The sequence below is a fragment of the Cricetulus griseus genome, chromosome 2, assembly GCF_003668045.3.
Source record: "Cricetulus griseus strain 17A/GY chromosome 2, alternate assembly CriGri-PICRH-1.0, whole genome shotgun sequence".
In the NCBI taxonomy this organism is placed as follows: Eukaryota; Metazoa; Chordata; class Mammalia; order Rodentia; family Cricetidae; genus Cricetulus; species Cricetulus griseus.
Window position 1 is genome coordinate 413934244 of NC_048595.1, and position 15775 is coordinate 413950018.

The window sequence follows — 15775 nt, forward strand, 5'->3', positions numbered from 1 at the left end:
AAATGTTGAAAGTTTTTAAGTTTGAAGTTATAGGCAGAAGGAGCTACCTCCAACCTATTAACTATTTGCCTTTCGTCACAGAAAGACCTAAAATTCTTTGACTACCACGACCTTCTTGCACAGGCATTAAGTGTGGATTACGGATATATAAGTAAAAAGAGTAAAATTGAAAAAATAATTGTTGTGTGTGTTTTTCCGATACAGAGTTTCTCTGTGTAGCTTTGGAGCCTGTCCTGGAACTCTGTAGACTATTCTAGACTCTGCTGCGTTAGAGGCATGTGCCACCACGCCCCCCAACCCCCGGCAAAAATGAAAATTCTAAATAAATCAATAACCTTTCACAGTATAAGACGTTAGTAAAAGAATCTTTTCGGACTGGAGAGATGGCTCAGAGGTTAAGAGCACTGACTGCTCTTCCAGAAGTCCTGAGTTCAATTCCCAGCAACCACATGGTGGCTCACCATCCCTTATGAGATCTGGTGCCCTCTTCTGGTGTGCAGATATACATGGAAGCAGAATGTTGTATACATAATAAATAAAATCTATTAAAAAAAAAAGAATCTTTTCTTAGGGGCTGGAGAGATGGCTCAGGGTTTAAGAGCACTGACTGTTCTTCCAGAGGTTCTGAGTTCAATTCCCAGCAACCACATGGTGGCTCATAACCATCTGTATTGTGATATGGTGCCCTCTTCTGGCATGCACTGTATACATGATAAATAAATAAATCTTTTAAAAAATCTAGGAAGTCTTTATTTAAAAAAAAAAAAAGAATCTTTTCTATAGTTAGTAATGAGGCGACTAGAGATGGCCCAGCGGCCAAGGAGCACTGGTTGTTCTTCCAGAGAACTCGGGTTTGATTCCCAACACCCACATACTCATTCACACCTAACCTGTAACTCCAGTCCCAGAGTACCCAATGCCTTTTTCTAGCTTTGTCAGCACCAGGCCAGGCCTCCATATACGGCATAAACATGCATGCAGATGAAAACACCCACCCATACACGTTTAAGCATTTAAAAATTAAAAATAGCAATATAATTGGTAATGAGACTACTGGAAGTTCACATGCAAAAGAAAGAATTTGAATCCCTATCTCACTGCATATACAAAATTAAAATGTTTCAAAGGTGTCTTAGGGTTTCTTTTTATTATTTTTACTATTATTAGTTAGGGTCTATTGCTGTGATGAAACACTGACAAAAAAGTAAACCGGGGAGGAAAGAGTATATTTGGCTTTTACTTCCACATCGTAGTCCATTATTGAAGGAAGCCAGGACAGGAACTCAAATAGGGTGGGAACCTTGAGGCAGGAGCTAATGCAGAGACCATTGAGGGGTACTGCTTTTGGCTTACTGGATTGCTCTCCATGGCTTGCTCAGCTTGCTCTCTTACAGAACCCAGAACCACCAGCCTAGAGATGGAACCACCCATCAATCACTACTCCAGAAAACAGAGGCATTTTCTTTTTTTGTTTATTTGGTTTGGTTTGGTTTTTTGTTGTTGCTGTTGTTTTTTTTTTTTTTTTTTTTTTTTTTGAGACAGGGTTTTTCTGTGTAGCCCTAGCTGTCCTGGAACTAACTCTGTAGACCAGGCTGGCCTCTAACTCACAGAGATCCTCCTGCTTCTGTTTCCCAAAAGATGGGATTAAAGGCATGTACCACTTCTGCCAGGCTAGAGGCATTTTCTTAATTGAGGATACCTCCTCTCAGATGACTTTAGCTCCTGTCAAGTTGATGTAAAACTATCCAGCACAAAGACCTAAAAGCAAAACTCTTAGGAGAGAATACAAACAAATCTTTATGACTTTTATTTGTTGATTATGTTTTTGGAGGCAGGGTGTTTATATTTGGCCCAGGCTGTCCTGGAACTCAGCTCTTGCTGTGTCAGCCTTCCAACTACTAGAATTTCAAGTTTCCAATACCGCACCTGTGGTGATATCTTGATTGCACAAATAAAGCCTGTCTGGGGGTCAGAGAATGGAGCTTGCCACTAGCTAACCATAGAGATCTGGAGATGTGTACAGACAGACAGGAAGTGAGGTACCTGGACAGAAACAGGGAGAAAAAGGAACTCGCTCTCTTGTCTGCTGAGACACTAAGTAGATAAGGTGTGGCCGTGGGTTGCTCCTTCTCTCTGATCTCTCAGCATTTTCCTCTATATCTGACTCTGGGTTTTTATTACTTAGACCAGTTAAGAACTCCATTTACACTCACCCAGCTTGGATTAGATAAATGATGGGTTTTTAGATATGACACCAAAAGCACAAATAACCAAAGGAAAACTGAAAATTTGGAATGTATCAAAAGTTTAACTTTTGTCATTAGTGTTCAAAACACAACAAAAAAATGACGGACAGAGCAGCCGGGCGTTGGTGGCACATGCCTTTAATCCCAGCACTCAGGAGGCAGAGGCAGGTGGATCTCTGTGAGTTCAAGGCCAGCCTGGTCTCCAGAGTGAGTGCCAGGATAGGCTCCAAAGCTACACAGAGAAACCCTGTCTCGAAAAACCAAAAAAAAAAAAAAAAGAAAGAAAAAGAAAAAGAAAGAAAAGAAAAAAAGAATGCATTTGGCACACACCTTTAGTCCCATCACTTAGGAGGGATCTCTGTGAGTTAGAAGTCAGCCTGGTCTACAGAGCTAGTTCCAGGACAGCCAGAGCTGTAACACAGAGAAAACCTAACTCAGAGAGAGAGACAGAGACACAGAGAATGTATTTTCAGCTGTTGTATTTTTAACTTTGGGGTTGCAGATAAGACCCCATTTATGGCTTTGTGCTGTAAAAGCAAAAAATAGGTATGATTTCTGTGGGGCCTTCCCCCAACATCTGATTGTTTATTCCCCAAAAGGATGGTTCTGCCTCAAGCTCAGACCCAATTTTGTATGCTTTTCCAGAAATAGCCTCCATAGAAAGCAAAAACAGCTACAATGCTTCACAAAGAATATTCAAATGATATTTAGCATTGTAACCTAACAAAATTAATGTTCAAGTTTCTTGTTGGTGTTTTAACAAATCACCATGAACTGTGACTGGAATCTGAAGTCTGTAATGCTGCTATTTTAGAGAAGAACTAAATTGGTAGGGAAGAAGAGCAGGAATTGGTAGAAGGAAATAAGTTAATTAAAAAGCCAGCTCTGACAGCCAGGCAATGGTGGCACATGTCTTTAATCCCAGAGTTTGGGAGGCAGAGGCAAACAGATCTTTGTGAGTTTGAGGCCCTACAGGTTTACAAAGCAAGTTCTAGGATATCCAAAGCCATTACATAGAGAAACCTGTCTGGAAAAACAAAAACTAAATAAATAAAAAGGGGCTGGAGAGATGGCTCAGGGGTTAAGAGCACTGACTGTTCTTCCAGAGGTCCTGAGTTCAATTCCCAGCAACCACATGGTGGCTCACAGCCATCTATAATGGGATCTGGTGCCCTCTTCTGGCATGCACTGTATACATGATAAATAAATAAATCTTTAAAAATAAATAAATAAATGAAATGAAAATGCCAATTCTGAGGCAGGCAGTGGTGGCACAGTGGCACATGCCTTTAATCCCTTAGTCCCAGCATTTAGGGGGCAGGGGCAGGCAGATCTCTGAGTTTGACTCCAGCCTGCTTTACAGAGTGAGTTCCAGGACAGCCAAGGTTACACAGAGAAATCCTGTCTCAGAAAAAAAAAAAAAAATGTCATCTCTGTAGCCAGGTGTGATGGTGTGGTGGTGCATGTCTTCTTTCAATTTCTCTGCAGAATCTCAAAATGGATTTTATTCTCCTATAGCGGATTAGCTAGAACTTGGGGAGGAACTCTCATTTGCACAATTTCAAACAAATCTGTTATGTTATGATCCATGGTTTACAACACAAATGTATTATGCTACTATCTTAGTCTGTTTTCTCTTGCTCTAACAAGATGTTGCAGCCTGTGTTAATACATAAAGAACACCATTTGGAAAGTTTAAGAGCAATGCACCAACATCAGCCTGGCTTTGTTGAGGGCCTCTGGCTACACCACTATCAACACAACAGCAGGAAGTTACAGAAGAAGAGGCCAGAGGGACTCAGATGGCAGGCCTGCTTTTTTTTTAACCACCCTTTATCATGAGAACTAAACCACTCATTGAAGCCAACATTAAGTCATTTTAATGGCAAAACCTAATTTCCTTCCACCAAGTCCTAGTTCTCAAAGGTTCTGTAAGGTTTTGGTACTGCCCCATTAGAGACCAGGCCTCTAACACATGAATCCACAGCACAAACTATCTCACTTACAGTTCTGAAAGCCAGAAATCCTAACATCAAGGTCAAGGGCACATACTGATCTTCCGCAGGACTAGGGGATAGCCCCCAGTATTTACATGGCAGCTCACATCTGTCTGTAACACTGGTTTTGGGGCATCTGATGCCCTCTTCTGGCCTTTGAGGGCACCAGGCACACATGTAGTGGACTTACATCTAGGCAAAACACTCATACACATAAACAATGTTAATAAAAAAGATTAAAATCTAAAATCAAGACATGTATTAGGCTTTGGTTTACTGGATATTGTAAGCAACAATTTGTTTTCTTACCTGATCTGGCTTCTAAAGGGAATGTGAACTTTGTTTTCTGACCCCTTTATTGTCAAGGGCAACAGCTGAGCAAGTTTTCCAGGAGGCAGAGGCAGGTGGATCTCTGTGAATTCAAGACCAGCCTGAGCACCAGAGTGAGTTCCTGGACAGCCAGAGCTGTTACACAGAGAAACCCTGTGCCTAAAAAAGGCAAAAAGATGGTTAAGAGCACTGGCTGCTGTTTCAGAGGTCCTGAGTTCAATTCCCAGCAGCCACATGGTGGCTCACAACCATCTGTAATGAGATCTGGTGCTCTCTTCTGCCCTGCAGTCATACATGCAAGCAGAACACTGTACACATAATAAATAAACTAATTAAAAAGAGCTAATAAAAACAACCTGTCAGTGGTGGCACACACCTTAAATCCCAGCACTTGGGAGGCAGAGGCAGAGGCAGGGGGATCTCTGACTTCAAGGCCAGCGTGCACTACGAAGTGAATTCCAGGAGAACCAGGGTTACATAGAGAAAACCTGTCTTGAAAAACCAACAAATGGGCTGGAGAGATGGCTCAGCGGTTAAGAACACTGACTGCTCTTCCAGAGGGTCTGGGTTTAATTCCCAGCACCCACATGGCAGCTTACAACTGTCTGTAACTCCAAGATCTGACACTCTCACACAAACATACATATAGGCAAAATACCAATGTACATAAAATAAGAATAAAAAATCATTCAAAAAACAAATAAATAGCCAGGCAGTGGTGGCACACACCTTTAATCCCAGCACTTGGGAGGCAGAGGCAGGCAGATCTCTGTAAATTCGAGACCAGCCTGGTCTACAAGAGTGAGTTCCAGGACAGCCTCCAAAGCCACACAGAACCCTGTCTCAAAAAACCTAAATAAATAAATAAATAAACAAATAAAAATAGGACTGGAGAGTTGTCTCAAGGTCAACAATACTTGTTGCTCACGAAGAGGGCCCAGTTTTGATTCCCAGCACCCCACAACAATCTGTAACTCCAGTCCCATGTGATCTGATGCCTTGGTAGGTCACAAGTACACATGTGGTCCACACACACACATGCAAGCAAAACACCATATACTTAAAAAAATAATCTAATAAGTTTCCGTATTCTAAGAGAGAGAGGAAACAAAGAAAGAGGTTAAGAAGTCATTGGCATATCAAAGTTAGTGAAGTTAACAATCACTGAATGACAGGTCCTCTTCATGTTAGCTGTCTGTTACAGTAACGCACACCCAGAATAATCAACTTATAAAGAGATAAGGTTTAGCCAGGTGGTGGCACATGCCTTTAATCTCAGCACTTGGGAGGCAAGCAGGCAGATCTCTTAAGTTTGAGACCAGCCTGTTCCACAGAGAAGGTTTCAAGACAGCCAAAACTACACAAAGAAACCCTGTCAAAAATATCTATGTTTTTGTTTTTGTTTTTGCATATATATGCATGCATGTATGTATGTATGTATGTACGTACGTACATATTGGAACAGGGTTTCTCTGTATAACAGCCCTGGCTGTCCCGGAACTCACTTTGTAGACCAGGCAGGCCTGGAACTCAGAGATTCTCCTGCCTTGCCCCTGGAGTGCTGGGATTAAAGGTGTGTGCCACCATGCCAGACTGAACAGGGTAATTTTGACTCAGGGTTTTAGATGTCCTAGTCCATGATCATTGCACCCTTTGCTTTGAACTGAGCTGAGGTAGCACAGCATACGGACACATGTAGAACCAACCATTTGACTGAAAACACATGAAAGAGAAAGAAGGGATTCGGTTCCTACAGAAGAGAAATCAATCCTCGGTCCGTAACACTAAGGTTTTCTTTATTCAGATAACACCAGCTAAGCGCAAGCCAAAGCGGGCTAGGGGCAGCAAGGCAGCCAGGCCAGAGAGAAGGGAGGAAGAGGGTCTCCACGTGTGCGAGGTCCCTTAAGAACCCTTTCTGGGTCACCTTAGACTTACCCTCACCACGCCCTTATGGGCTTGTCCCAGCACACCTGTCCAGGCTACTGGGGGGAGGGGCTACAGTGTCTCCCTACATCCTGCTTTCCTCTTAAAAACTCCATCCCCAGTAATTTAAAGATCTCTCCTTAAAACTGAACCTGAACCTCTTAAAGTCTCCACTACCTTCCAAAGTTGCCACTAGGGTGATTAAGCCTTTAACACATATGCCTGTGAGGGACATTTAAGATTCAATCTGCAGGGCCCCCATGGTGGCATGTGCCTTTAATGTTGGCACTCTAGAGGTAGAGGCAGGCAGAAGATCTCTGTGAGTTCAAGGCCCACCTGGCCTACACATAGCAAGTTTCAGGACAGTCAGAGCTACATAATGAGACTGTCCCAAAATGAAAAGGGTGAGGCAGCAACAGAGAGATGACTCAGTAGTTAAGAGTTCTTACTGCTCTTGCAAGGAAAAGCAGTTCCCAGCATCCACATCATGTGGCTCACAATCACAGGATCTAATTCCCTTTGTCCTCTATAAATGCCTACAAGTCCATGGTGTACATAAACTTATTCTGTACTTTTATTTATTTTGGTTTTTTCGAGACAGGGTTTCTCTGCGTAGCTTTGGAGCCTATCCTGGCACTCACTCTGTAGACCAGGCTGGCCTCGAACTCACAGAGATCCACCTGCCTCTGCCTCCCCAGTGCTGGGACTAAAAGTATGTGCCACTACCACCCAGTGACACACATATACTTTTAAATAAAGATAAATCTTTTTAAAATCCAAACTACAACATTCACACAATTGATGACTAGCACCCCTTTTGAGTCTTGCACATGTATTGTTGTACACACACAGGAAATGTATGTATATGTGTATACATGATACACATACTCACATACATATATCTTGTGAAGTAATAGTATTAACTTGGTTTCATAAGATGAGAAAGTGGGGGGCAGAATTGAACAACTTACGCAAGTGTTTAAGTACTGATTTTTCCCCCAGAAGATTTTTTTAAAGATTTTATTTATTTATTTATTATGTATACAACATTCTGCTTCCATGTATGTCTGCACACCAGAAGAGGGCACCAGATCTCATAACGGATGGTTGTGAGCCACCATGTGGTTGCTGGGAATTGAACTCATGACCTCTGGAAGAGCAGTCAGTGCTCTTAACCTCTGAGCCATCTCTCAAGCACCCCCACCCAGAAGATTTTAATTAATTCTTTCTTTTGGTGACTTACAACCATACAGAGGGCAAAAAAAAAAAAAAAATGGAATTATAAGGGCCCCTCAACTGGGCGGTGGTGGCACACACTGTTAGTCCCAGCACTTAGGAGACAAAGACAGGAGGATCTCTGTGAATTTGAGACCAGCCTGGTCTTCAAGAGCTAGTTCCAGTACAGTCTTCAAACCCACAGAGAAACCCTGTCTCAAAAAAAAAAAAAAAAAAAAAAAAAAAAAGGGCCCCTCATAGCCTGTGAAGGTGTCTGCTTGTACAAGGCCTTGAGTTTGAACCCCTGCAATTTCTACACACACACACACAGAGCCCAGGCTGGCCTTGAACCCAAACTGATACTTCTGCCTTACCTTTTCAATGCTGGGATTACAGGCATGAGCCAATGTGCCCTAAGTATTTCCTAGTGAACCCGGAGCTTGCTATTGCTAGACTCCCCTGGTGAGCAAACTCCAGGCATCCTCCTGTCTGTCTCTGCTCTCCACAATACTGGGGTTACCAAGGAGAACCATACCTGGCTTTAATGGGGGTGCTGGGACCCAGATTAAGCTCCCCACTCTTTCGCAGTGAGCACTTTACACACTGGACCACCTCCACAAGCCTGGTCTCTGTTGTGTTGAAGTCTCATGAATCCTACGCTGATCTAAAACCTACTCTTTATATGATCCAGGATGACCTTCAGCTTCTGATCACACTGCCTCCATCACTCAATGCTGGATCACAGGTGTGCGCCACCATGTCCAGTCATGTGGTACTAAAGATTGAGCCCAGGATTTCATGTATGACATGCAAACACTCTGTCAACTGAACTGACACCCCTCATCCCCCCTACCCCCACCCCCGCCCTTTCCTCAGCCTCTGTTACTTAGGAGGTGGAGGTCAGAAGATCAGAATTATTTTTCCATTTTCTTTTCTTTTTGTTTTCATTAAAAAAGTAATAAGCAAAAAGAAAGAAAAGCCAAGCAGTGGTGGCTCTCACCTTTAATCCCTGCACTCAGGGAGGCAAGAGGCAGACAAATCTCTGTGAGTTTGAGGCCAGCGAGTTCCAGGACAGCCAGGAATACACAGAGAAACCGTGTCTTGAAAAAAACAAAAATAGGGCTGGAGAAATGGCTCAGCGGTTAAGAGCACTGACTGTTCTTCCAGAGGTCCTGAGTTCAATTCCTGACAACCACATGGTGGCTCACAACTACCTTGAATGAGATCTGGTGACTTACAACCATAGAGAGGGCAAAAAAAAAAAAAAAAAAAAAAAAAAAAAAAAAAAAAGGAATTATAAGGGCCCTCTGCTGGCATTCGGGCAGAAGACTGTATACATAATAAATAAAATCTTAAAAAAAGAATAAATAAATACATTTTATTTATTTTTCTTTTATGTGCATTGTTGTTTTGCCTGCATGTATGCCTCTGTGAGGGTGCCCAGTCTCCAGGAACTGGTGTTACAGACATGAGCTGCCATGTGGGTGCTGGTAATTAAGCTTGAATCCTCTGGAAGAGCAGCCAGTTTAATTAACCACTGAGCCATCTCTCCAGCCTGGAAGATCAGAAATTTAAGGTTCCCTCAGTTACATAGTGAGTTTGAGAACTACCTGAGACACTGCTTAAAAGCAAACAAAACAAAGGATATTATTGAAAAACGTTTAGAAAAAGATTGATGTAGGTTTATTTAGTTCCTTTTATTTTATTTTATTGAGTCAGAGTCATTCTGAAGTCTAAGCTGGCCTTGAACTCAAACTGATACTTCTGACTTAGCCTTTGAGTGCTAGGGTTACAGGCTTGCCCCACCACACTACTGGCCCAATCGTTTCATATTCCCAAGTCTCTTCAGTACTAATTCCCCACCTCTCCCTGTTGACAGCCATCAGACTCATTTTCTAGTTCACTGGCTTTCTTATATTCTGACATTCTGTCATCAACGAAGGTGAAGTTCATTTCCAAATAACAACCCATCTGATATCCTGTAATTTTTCTGTCTCCTTTTTTCCAAGATCACATCCCATTCCTTATCATTAATTACCTCTCCACCTCTGAAATTGTAAATTCCGACCATCTTCTTGTCATAACACATAACACTATAATAGGGATATTTTTCAAGGGGAAGAGTAAAGAAGAGATGTGAAAACAAAAATTAAATAAAAAAAAGTGAATGCCTTCCAAAAGGCATTCATCTATATTTCAGGGATTCCCTTGATATCCTCTCTCTCTCTCTCTCTCTCTCTCTCTCTCTCTCTCTCTCTCTCTCTCTCTCTCTGTGTGTGTGTGTGTTGATGTTGGGAGTCAAACTCAGGACCTCATGCTTGCTGAGCTCCTGTCTTAGTTATACCCAAGGCTCACTTTGTTTTTTTAAGATTTTGTTGTTGTTGTTGTTTATTACGTATAGTCTTCTGTCTGCATGCCAGCAGAGGGCACCAGATCTCATTCAAGGTGGTTGTGAGCCACCATGTGGTTGCTGGGAATTGAACTCAGGACCTCTGGAAGAACAGTCAGTGCTCTTAACCGCTAAGCCATCTCTCCAGCCCCCAAGGCTCACTTTGGATTTCTTTCTTTCTTTCTTTCTTTCTTTCTTTCTTTCTTTCTTTCTTTCTTTCTTTCTTCCTTCCTTCCTTCCTTCCTTCCTTCCTTCCTTTCTCTTTCTTTTTCTTTCTTTCTTTCCTTCCTTCCTTTCTTTCTTTGTTGTTGTTTTGTTTTTTGAGACAGGGTTTCTCTGTGTGGCTCTGGCTGTCCTGGAACTCACTTTGTTGATCAAGCTGACCTCGAAATCAAAGAGATCTGCCTATTTCTTGCCTTGCTGAGTGCTGGGATTAAAGGCATGCAACACCAACATCTTACTATAATATTTTCTTAAAACTAAAAATTTCACTCTAAGTAACCTCTAGTTTCAAACACAAAATTTGACGTGTTGCAGCCAGTTTCATTGTTTCATTTTCTAACATTCACTGTAATCTCTTCTGTGACTCATGGATTATTTAGCAATTTGTCCTGAATTTTTAAAATATGAAGGAATTTTCTATAAATCTACCTCTAATGTCTAGCTTAATTTGACTATGATCAAACAAACATACTCTATAGAATTCAAAATTTGTTGAAATTTGCTCAAATCCTAGTGTATAGCCAATTTTGGTTAGTGGTATTGTATACTTTTGAAAAATATATTCTTATCTGTGTGATACGTAGGTTATATACATGTGCTCATGTCCAAATGTATAGGTGTGGAGGCCATAAGTGGATGTTCAAAGTTTCTGTTTTGGTTTCATTCCTGTTGCTAATATAAAAATATTCTGATAAAAAAGCAACTGAGGTTTGTTTTATCACACAATTCCAGATTCCAGTCCATTATGTCAGGGAAGTCACAGCAATAGGAGCTTGAGACCTCTGGTCACATCACATCACATTCACATCCAGAACAGAGAGAAGAGGCTGCTGATCTTAGCCATTAGTGCAGACTACTCCTGCAAAGGACTTGAGTTCAATTCCCAGCACCCATATTTGCAAGCTTACAACATAGATATAAACACGTACATGTAATTTTAAAAGAAAAGGTTTTTTGCTTTGTTTGTTTTTTTTAATGGAGGGAGAAGCCAGAAAATGATGGTACATGCCTATAATCCCCCAGCACTCTGGAGGCTGAGGCTGATATATCTCTGTGAGTTTGAGGCCAGTCTGATCTATAGAGTAAGTTCCAGGACAGCCCAGCCAAGGCTACACAGAGAAACTCTGTCTCAAAACAAACAAACAAACAAACAAACAAAACCAAAAACAAACAAAAAACAAAGAGGGAAAATGAGGTGGCTCTGTTGGTAAAGGCACTTGTCACCAAGTCTGAGAACCTGAGTTTGATTTCCAGGGCCCACATAGTTGGAAACAGAGAACCAATTTCAGCAAATGGTCCTCTGTTCTCAATAGCATGCTGTGGTTCACATGGCTATGCCATGTACACACACACACACACACACACACACACACACACACACACACACACAACACACACACACACACACACACACACACACACACACACACACACACGTAATCTTAAAAAAGAAGAAAAATCTTTTCAAATAAAACTGGGAGGAAGTATCAGTACACAGGTTTGGAGGCTAGAGGTCCAAGCATCACAGCAAAGCTTTTTTTTTTTTTTTTTTTTTTTTTTTTTTTGAGAGAAGAGTTTCTCTGTGGCTTTGGAGGCTGTCCTGGCACAAGCTCTTGTAGACCAGGCTGGTCTCAAACTCACAGAGATCTGCCCGCCACTGCCTTCCGAGTGCTGGGATTAAAGGTGTGCACCACCACTGTATCCAGGACATCTATACTTTCTTAATTCCACCAGCATTAGACCCTGGGGATTGGATTCCTACATGACAAGAGGACAACTGTATTTGAACTACAACACTGGGTTGTTTTTCTTTTCTGAGATCTTTTTCCTGCTAAATCCTCATTGACTTAATAATGACTCAGATACCTTTTAAAAAGTACATTCCATCTTTGCCTCCCCACTTCTTCTAGTTAGTCAGAGCAGTATAAATCCAAAAAAATGATCTATCCCTCTACTTCCATAAGTAGAACTTCCCCTGCTAGACAAAGCAACATATACCTCCCATCACTTGGAAGGTTGAGGCAGGATTGGTAGTTTGAAGCCAGTCTGGAATACAGAGTGAATTTCAGTCCAGCTTGGATAAAAGTCCTTCCTCAAAAGTAAATATTGCCTAGGCTGATCTTGACCTCACTATGTACCGAAGGCTGGCCTTGAACTCCTTGATCCTCTTGCCTCACTTACTAAGTGATGGGATCACAGGTATTCACCAGCATGGCCAGCACCTTACGTAAAATCTTCATAAAACTGAAAGGGCTCTTAACGTTGATGAGGATGTAGCCCGATATTAGAATCTGGGGAGAGGGATAGAGAGATGGAGAGAGTGAGTGAACATGGTTGAGCACTACTTCTGTTTTTCAAGACAGGATTTCTCTATGCAACAGCCCTGGGTGTATCTGGAACTGGGTCTATAGACCAGGTTGGCCTTGAACTCACAGAGATCCTCCTGCCTTGCCTCCTGAGTGCTGGGATTAAAGGAATGTGCCACCACAGCCTGGCTAGAACCATGCTTCTTACTGTCATCTTACCATGTTAAAACTGTAAGCCCTTACTACCTACACTCTCGTATACTCTTTTTTCAAAATTTATTGTTTTTATTTATGTATGCATATCTGTGTATAAGCCACATATATATGGGTGTCCCTAGGGAGGCTAAGAGAACAAATCAGATGCCCTGGAGCTGGGGTTGCAGGCAGTTGTGAGTCACCTTATGTGGGCACTGGGAACTGAATGGAAAGCACTGTGTTCTTAAGTATTAAGCCATTTTCCAGCCTCCTATATTTTCCCTTTAATATTTCTTCATACCATATCTCCTTGACCCAGTATTTTGTTCAACAAGGTACTATAGGGAATTTTCAGACAATTACTTTATTTGACTAATATCCAAATCGGAGACAGCTATGAAGAACAGCATTGAGGGAATTATGTAAGTGGCAGATACAACTGATTAGATGCAAGGAAAAGACTTTTACCTCCTGAAAGCATTCCTTTATTTAAATGTTAAGAATTACCTAATCAGATCTTATATGATGAATAAACACCACATAGTTATTTAGACACAGTTAAGCATAAACTGCAGATAGAACTCTAGGAAATGACACATATTAAGGACACAAGACACAAAAATAGTAGGAGTTAGAACTATAAAGAGACATAGTGCTTCTAGCTTACCCATCTACCCAAACAGCCTGCTCCCAAATCAAGCTATTTTTTGGTGTTAGTTACTCTCTGCCCCCATTATACTGTTGCTCCCTTTCTCTCCTCTCCCTTATATTTTTGGTTTCCTTTGTCTTTCTAAATATGGCGAGTTTAACTGTCATTCTTATCAACTGTGCTCTTGCCTGTACCTTAGGTTTCCCTACGAATCCCTTTCTATTTGCTTATAGGACAGTCTTTTCAGAACTGGGGTATTTAAATCCAGTCACTGAACATAGATGGTCACACAGACATTTAATCTGCACTCTGACTGCCAATGCAGGAGGAAAACCTGGGCTAGATACGGAGACTCTGTTTCAAAAAACCAAAACAGAGCTGTGGCTGTGGCTGTGGCTGTGGCTCAGTTAGTACAGTGTTTGCCTACCATGCACCAAGCCTTGGGCTCTGTCCCAAGGAGGTGGAAGTAGGTGGATCTCTGTGAGTTTATGTCACCCGGGTCTACATAGTTCCAGGACAGACAGGGCTACATAGAGCCTGTCTCAAACAAACAAATAAGAATTCAAGGTCATTCTCAGCTCATAGTGAGTTTGAGGCCAGTCTGATATGCATAAAACCTTGTTTCAAAATAAACCCAACCTCTGAGGGTGAAAGTTCCCATAAAAGAAATTACAGAGACATGCTTAAAATTTAAACACAACGAAAAACAGAAGATATCTGTTTGATTAGAGATAAAGAACAACCAGGAATGGGATGATTCAGAGGCTAAAAGCACTTACTGCCCTTGCAGAGGACCTGGTTCCCAGCACCAAGATGGCTGTTTACAGCTACCTACAACTCCACTTCCAGGACTCCTGTGGGCACCAGACACTACACAGTGCACTTATATACAAACAGGCAAACTTCATACACATAAAACAAAAATAAAGGTTTTTGTTTGTTTGTTTTTCAAGATGGGGTTTCTCTGTGTAGCTTTAAAGCCTGTCCTGGCACTTGCTCTGTAGACCTGGCTGGACTCGCCTCCTGAGTGCTGGGTCTAAAGGCATGCACCACCAACACCCGGCCAGGGTTTTGTTTTGTTATAAGAGTGTTTTGCTTGCATGTATGCTGGCATACCCCATGTGTGCTTGTTGCCCACAGGAGGGTGTTTGATTCCTTGGAACTGGAGTTACCAATGGCTCTGAGGCTCAGTGTCGATGATCGAACAGGAGTGCAAGTCCTCTGCAAGAAAATATGCTCTTAAGCATCCTTGAACCGTCTCCCCAGCCACGAAATAAAACATTTTTTTTTTTCTGAGACAGGGTTTCCCTAAGTAGTCCTTAAACTGGATATTCCTGAGTGATGAGATTAAAGGCCTGTGCCACAACTCCTGTCTAAATAAAATATTTAAAAATAAAAAAGCTGTGGTGTCGTTCTGATGTCTTCTCTTCAAGGCAAGGCTCAAAAGGAAGTCAAGTTTACAGGTAGTAGTGTAAGACCCCCCCCAGAAAGCTCAGGCTTCCAGAATCTTAGCCCAGGACCTCGGCCACCCAATCACAGAATGGAGGCAAAAGCTTGATGCAAATTGCATGAGGCTTTATTGTAGTTTAATGAGCTAACCCCATGTTAGCTCGGGTCTTTGACCCACCCACCATGGCAGATGGCTAGCAAAGACAGCTCGAAGCCGCTGCGTACAGATCTTTATAGGGCAGCATAAGGGGAGTGTCTAGGGGTATGCACAGGCTCAGGATTGGTGTGCCTCCAGGCTTGGAGGGTTTGCCCTGTGTTGATTGGTCAACTGGTTGTTATGGCCCATAGGCCCTCCCAGGGTGGTTGCTATGCTCTCTACGTCATTGCTGTGTGCTTATCCGTAAAGCACACCCAGAGCCATAAAGCACAGCGCCACCAGCTAACTTCTGATTATTTGTCACAAGGCAGGCATCTGACTTTCTAGTGACTAAGACAAGGTCATAGAGCACGTGTTCAGTCTTTATGGTTGCCAAAAGGGAAGCTGGTCCCTTCAGTAGGTATCAATTTTATTTTTTTATGTTTTTTTTTTTTGAGACAATATCTCTCCACATAATCCTGGCTGTCCTGGAACTCACTATGTAGACCAGGAAGACCTCGAACTCACAGATTTGCCAGCCTCAGCTTCTGCTGGGACTAAAGGTGTGCACCACCGCACCAGGCTCTTTCTAAGCATTTATATGCACTGACATAAAAAAAAAAAAAAGAAAAAACAGACGAGTACGGACCATTTTAAATTCCAGACGCCCACAGCAGACACGCATCCAGTCTGCTCTGAATTTCTTTTGGGTTTCTAG